Here is a 7,314-nt window from a genome sequence, read left to right on the forward strand (position 1 = left end):
GGGAAAAACAAAACTGAACCGATACCTGTGGATGGAAGCAGCTTGATATCTCTCGGGGATGGGAGCTACGGAAGACTTTTTTCCGACTTTTATCAGAGATTTTATTTTGTTTACGAGTTTTTCAGCACATGGATGGGTCTGTTTGCGATACTTATCAGTCGGTAATATCTTTCTTCAGACTTGGCATTTCTCAACAACAGCTCCAGCAGCAATCGCACAATGTGTAACTTTTTTTTTGTTTGAATGCAATCATGACGCATTTGGCGCGCATAATTTGCATACCATGTATGTGCGTTGCATCGTACGATCCGGCGGTATGTACCACAACACAACACCGTCATCATGCATACGATTTTTGATCGGTGGCCATTTATTGTGGGTAATGTGGAACGTCCAATAGGCCTTGTTGGGGGTAAATTTGCTTTTTTCCAGCTGGGTTTGGCCTCCAGCTATTGGATAACTGGGAAAATTTACAAATTATGTTTACAGCCGATAATTCACCAAAATATTGGCTTGAATTAAGCTCCTACTTAACCAATATTTATAGCACTCGGTTCCATCAAATAGCATTAGCATGTGCTTTTGAAAAGACACAAATTGAAGCTGGCAAAAAATCGTCTAATACGACAATGACGATTTTCTGCAAGTTTCACGATTTGTCTTTTCACTAGAAAATTTGTTTTTTATCAAAATTGGCTTATTTTTCTTATGATCCATTTTCACCCCGTCGAGGGGGTGACATTGAGTCAAAAAAAAAAAACTGGAATAGATCTGCAATAGAATCGAAGCAGAAGAATTATCCTCTAATCAAGTGTAAAACTACTTGCCCATAAAAGTGAATACGATGAACATTGAAATAAAATGTTGAAATAGAGTTAGTTCGATTTTTCCACAACTTTCGAACGACAGGATTATTAAGTTAATTAACTTTACCTTGATTACCTTAACCTAGAGCTCTTATTTATTGTCGGTAGCGTTTGTCGTCTTAAAAAAATATATCATCCAAATTGTACATACATAAAAATATCAAATATTACAAAACATGTTTTGACCCTTTCTCACCTCTCTGACACAAATAATGTTCACCTCCATCGACGATACTAACATTTTTCATTATCATTGGCGTAGCTAGGATTTTTTGCTGGAGGGGGCCTAGGGGGGGCCTACGAATTACTTGTTTTACAAATTTCGTAGTTTTATCAGATTTGCATTGATTTTATTAACTTGTTATCTAGTCTCATTTCGCGGCACATCCGTGATATTTGTAAATTTTAATTTTCGCTACGAAAAAGAATGCATTCCTTTTGTAATTCTGTCAAAAATTGTATCGAAAAAACTCACAATATGCTTTGTGATTCTACCAAGAAATTTTTAAGGTGTTCAACCATGTGATATGAAGAGATTCCTCTCCTCTCCTCTCCTCTGAGAATTTATACGGGAATTTCTTCATGAATTATTTTCGTACCTTTCAGTGCTTTATCCAAGATCTTCTGTACCAGTTTTCACTGAGTTTGTCCTGAATTTGCCACGCAAAATCATTCCCAGACATTCTGATTACACCTAAAAAATTCTCGAAGAATCTCTAACGAATTGCTAAAAAAAATCGTTTGAAGGATTCCGCTATGCATTAGAAATTCTTACAATCGTTTATCCTGAAAGGTCTTCTACGTAGTTATTATATAATTCTAATTGTAAGTTTAAAGAATCCACCTGTGTTCATTAACAATTTGTTTAGGATTGTCTGTAATTACTGAGGATATTTTTTTAAAGTACAGAAAATTCTAGGAGTCTCACCAAAAATGTCTTCAAGATCACCAAGCAAGGATTCATTCCACGGATTCTTCAGAGAGTTTGCCAATAGTTTTTCTAACTTTGCTTGTGAAGTTTATCCCAAAATTAATCTACAGGATTGTTTGAAAAAGTCGCAGCAAAAATTATCCAAATTAAAAAATAAAAATGATTGGCTGTTCCATGTGTTACTGTAAGAATTCCTCGTAATATTCCACAAGAATTTCATGAGCAATTAAAAATAATTCAATTAAAAAAATGTCATTCATTATTCCTCATTCATGATTAATGTTCAAAGAATATATTTATAAAGTTCCTAGCATAATACATTCAACTGTTCTTTTAAGAACTCTTCCACAAAAATACTCAAAGATTTTCCGAGTAATTTGTTGAGGGGTTTCTTAGAGAATTATATGATTGTTTCCCTCATTTTCTTCCGAAAAATTTACCGGAGATTCATCTAAGTATTTTCCAGAGATTTTTTTCTTTGAACCGCACTAACGTTCCTTCTGGCATTTATTTGAAGAAAATTTTCACCAGATTTACTAAGATTTTGCAATTTATTCCTGAACTTTCTTTAGAAGTTACATCAAGTATTGTTTAAGGTTTTAAAAATAATCCCATTTTTTGCGAATGGTAATCTCAGGATTCTTCCATAAATAAAATTCAAAAATTTACCCACTCTACAGTTTTAGGTTCAAAACTACTCCTGGAACATCTCAATATTGTTAAGGAGATTGCTTCACCAATTCCTCTACGAATCACCCCATATCAGATTTGAAATATTGATTGACTCTTTTGAAAATTTAAACACATACAAAAGAAAGAACCTTGTCAGTATATTTTTTTAAATTGCAGCGTTAGTATAATTCGAAAAAAAAATACTGTATTCCTGTCGTCAAATTCAAGATACAAATCGTAGAATTTCTTAAGCTTGTTGACCATGTACCTCACAGAAAGTCTTAGGTGGTCCTTGTAGGACTACAAAAATTCTTGTTCTTTTTTCTGTGTCATTTATAATAGAAAATTATTTTTAACACCAATCATTTGGATGGATGGATTTTTCACTGAATACTTTCAGTGTAACTTAAATCTTAAATAATATGAACTCCGATGTTTCATGATACTATGTTGAACATATTGATGCAGAACTCATTTTTTCCTACCGTTAGAAATTCCAAATTTGTAGATCATTGATTATTTTGTAGTATTGTAGGAGTTGAACTCAAAAATATTGCCGGTATTTTTAAGAACGCTACCGAAGATCTATTGTGGTAAAATTCGTGATCAAGATTTTAATGAATTTGAATCATATGGGAAACTTTTGCATTACTCTGAAAATTTGTTAAGGAATTCCTGATAGACTTTTAAGAATCTGGAACCATACGTATAAGAATTCTGCAATTTTTCAAAATTCTTTCAATTTACCTTTATTTAGAATCATGGAAATGTTGCTTTTTGGAGTATGAAAATATTTTTGTACTAAGTTCCTCAAAACGTCATGCAAAGGAAGGAGAAACAACAAAATGTTGAAACAGGTAGAAAAATAGATGGGCAACGGTACAATAAGAGATAATTTATAATCTTTTCTCTAGCGATAAATTACAAGATAGTTAAAACCTCCCTTATGAAATTACAAATAAAACAGATCTCTCAAGAAGGTCCATCATAATCTTCTTTAGAAATTATGCTTCAAATCTATCTTTCCTTGACTTCTAGTTTTCTAAAATTCAGCCAGAATACCTCTAAAAATTTCGCCCTCATATCACACAAATGTTCAAACCAAGAGTTTGGATTCTGCCAATAACTGGTAAAATTATTTTTACAGAAGTGTATAAGAAAGATCAATATAAGTAAAGCATATGAATACCTCAATAAATCGTTCCCCCTTCTCAGTTATTTACCTACCTACATGTTTCTCTACAGATGCCTTTACCGCTTTGCCAATTTCCTTTTTGTCCCGTGAGTTTCAACAAATTTCCTCTGACGATTCGAAGGCAAAAGATATTTCAAAAACAATATTCTTTCCAATTCTTGAATAATCCGGGGATTTGAAGAAAAAATTCTAGAAAAAAAACAAAACATAGAAGAGTTTTTGATACAATTTGTGAAGTGTTTTGGAAATATTTATTAAGGTCTTTTGTTAAACTTTGCGGAAAAAAATGAGTAACATTTAAGAATTTCCAATAGCACTTAAGCAAAATATCCCAGATTTCAGTATTAGATTTGGCAGAATCAATTATTTTTTGAAGGAATTGCGTTTGAAAACTGAACTTTTGATGCATGTAAGTAACATTTTTAGGTAAATCCGGGAACATCTTCCGGAATCAATTTGTTAATAAGAAGTAGATATAGAAGGAATTTATGTCCGCCAAGAGGAATTCGCTGCGAAAGTATGAGCAAGTCCCACAATATTATTTCCTTATTTCCAAGAGATTTGCAAAACTTCTGAAGCTACCCTTCAATATTCCTTGAGGAATTTGATTATACTAGAATTTTAAAATACTAGAATATGGGTACGTTTTTTTGAAAAATCTGCTACAAATCTGTTGGATATTACTCAAAGAATTTATGAAATAATAAGTTTCATTATAAAAATAAAGCTTAAGCAATTAATTTATTCATACAAAAATACTTCAAAAAATGAATCAAAATTAAAGCGAGAATTTATTGCTGAAATAAAGCACTACGGTCGATTTTGATACATTTTTTCACACCATGTTAAATTTCTGACATTCATCTTAACAAAAGATTTGGCCATGCCAAAGTTGAATGTTAAGCCTGATTTTTCGACAAAAATTTCCACTATGTATTATCTAAGAAATTCCTTTAGTAATTTTGTCTTTTTTTTTCAATTATATTTTTTTATGTTATACGAGTTTAAGTTAATGTATGGATTTCATAAGTGAATTCTCATAAGGGAAATCATCATCACCGGACACTTCGAGCAGGGTTTCCTTCAAAAACATGATAAATCAGAATGCTGTGAATATGCTGTTTTATGCTGAAACAGCATTATTTGGATTATTAAAAAAAAAAAGAATTTTGGGAATCAAACTTCCTGGATATTGGAACTTATTTGTACACGGTATTTTTTGTAACGGAGATGTCGAAAAGTTGCGCTAATTTCACACAACAAGAAGCCATTTCTAACAGTAACCAACGGACGGTTTAGCTTTCGGTTGTAGCGCGATTCACCGAAGACAGAACCACTACGCTGATGCTGTGTAAGACAAGCGAGGTTTTCTCACTATAGGAGTACAACATAAAATAACGTATCTTCTGAAGAGATTTTTGTCAATAACAAGAGTCATTTACATTGATTCAGAAGATTTTGCTTCATGTTAATTTTTTTTTATTATCATCAAAAATTCTGGGGGGCCTGGATGATTCTGGAGGGGGCCAGGCCCCCCTGGCCCCCCCTGTTCCTACGCCAATGTATAAGACGTGATGTTTGTTCAAATCTAAAAAAAAAAGTTGTCTCGTTAGTGCAGAAGATCTACGTTGAAAACACAAATGAAATCAATTTTGGAGAAAGTTGTAATGGCCCAACTAATCACCAGTGATGCATTGCCTTCGCCTAAGATAATGTCCGAAAATATCGTTAACTCGTTATAAAAATATCGTTGAGTTGAAACTGCTGCCATATCGTCAATTCTTTACGGACTGCCTTCGTTTAAGCACGAATTGAATAGTCTGGATATCTGTTTTTTTGTTGTTGTAATTTTTGGTAATGTTCACGAGTTTGGAGTTATTTCGATAGTTCACTGGGTCAGATCGGGTAAATACGACTTCAACTTCCTTTATCCAACTAATTGGAATGAATGTGACACCGAATAATTTTGCTTCAACTTTGCCAGGTATATATATATATATATATATATATATATATATATATATATATATATATATATATATATATATATATATATATATATATATATATATATATATATATATATATATATATATATATATATATATATATATATATATATATATATAAGTTAAGATCGAACCCTTACCGATCCTCAACAATCATCCATACACCAATCGCTTTATTGGTGTATCATCATTTTCATCATCCCCGGCAACAACAACAACAACGACGACGTCCACCACACCGACGACGATAGCCCAGCTAGTAGAACGGAAACAGTAGTCTAGCATCAGCATTTCATCACCTGACAACATAGGTAGCATTTACGTGGACGACCACCGAACGAGACCACTAAACGAAGCCACAGCCCTTTGGACCCGCGGCATCAGCAGTTCTTCCACAGCAACAGCATAAGCATTGCAGTAGGTAGTGAGGTTTGATCGTAATCAATAATTGAATAAAGGTTCAGTTCGTTTTAGGCAGTAGATCGAATAAGTTCTTTTTTTAAAAACTTAGTCTGGGTGACACCCTTCTTCACTGGCGCAGTCGGCAGTTCTAGCGTGGAGTAGTTAAAGTGTAGTGAAAAGTGTTCTTATCCGAAATCATCGGCGGCTTACCGAAGAGCAAAGGAGGAAACACCTAAACTACAGATTTTAGTGCACCGGCGGTTTACCGAGACACCAAAATCATCTTTAACGAAGCTTCACACCTGCTAGAAGACATCGAACCATCCGAGGGAATATCGGACAATTTAACCATCCGAGGGAACATCGGATAAAACCGTAAGTAGAATTAAGCTTTTTTATGTAAGTGATTATCAGAGTGATTTAAGTGAATGATCAAAATAACAAAATATAAGAAAAAATATCTATTACAGTGACAGAAAAATAATTAATTTAGCTTTTTTTATATCCAAATTTAAAACAAAAAATCCTAGAAAACATAAATTCTCTTCACCTGTATTTTTTTTACCATTTTTTTGAAAGGATTTTTTTTTTAATCAATTTTGACTTCAAGTGTGAAAAATGGCAAAGTTTGACGAGAACCGCGACTTGATCACTATCCAAGTCGGAGAGTTAGAAACCCAGATCAGAGAATTAATAGGCATAATGCAACAACGCGACTCTAGAATAGCAGAGTTGGAAGCGTTCGCTACGCACCAACAATCAATTGCAAAAGAAGCCGCTGTTGTGCAGCAACAAAATTCAGTAGATGGCGCCTTGCGAGCCCTTCAGACCCCACAAATTATTAGAATGTTGCCACCATTTGATGGTAACCCCATTAAGTTACATTCATTCATAAGATCTATTGATGATCTTATGCCTGAAATTTCAAAGGTCAAGAACACTCCAGCTTACACTGTATGGCTTCTTGCCATCAGATCCAAAATTATAGGAGACGCTGACAATGTTCTAGAATTTTATGGCACTAGCACAGACTGGGACGAAATTAAAAATAGTCTGATTACACACTACAGCGACAAAAGAGATGAAGTATCTCTCACAAAGGACCTGTTTAAAATTACACAAGCGGATAAGGAGATTGAAGATTTCTATAAGGAAATAACTTTTATGTTGTCTCTTATGGTAAATCAATTAAATTTAAACGAACACAACAGTGACGTAAGAGCCGCGAAAAATCTATTT

Source organism: Aedes aegypti, chromosome 3 (genome assembly GCF_002204515.2).
Source record: "Aedes aegypti strain LVP_AGWG chromosome 3, AaegL5.0 Primary Assembly, whole genome shotgun sequence".
Classification (NCBI taxonomy): domain Eukaryota; kingdom Metazoa; phylum Arthropoda; class Insecta; order Diptera; family Culicidae; genus Aedes; species Aedes aegypti.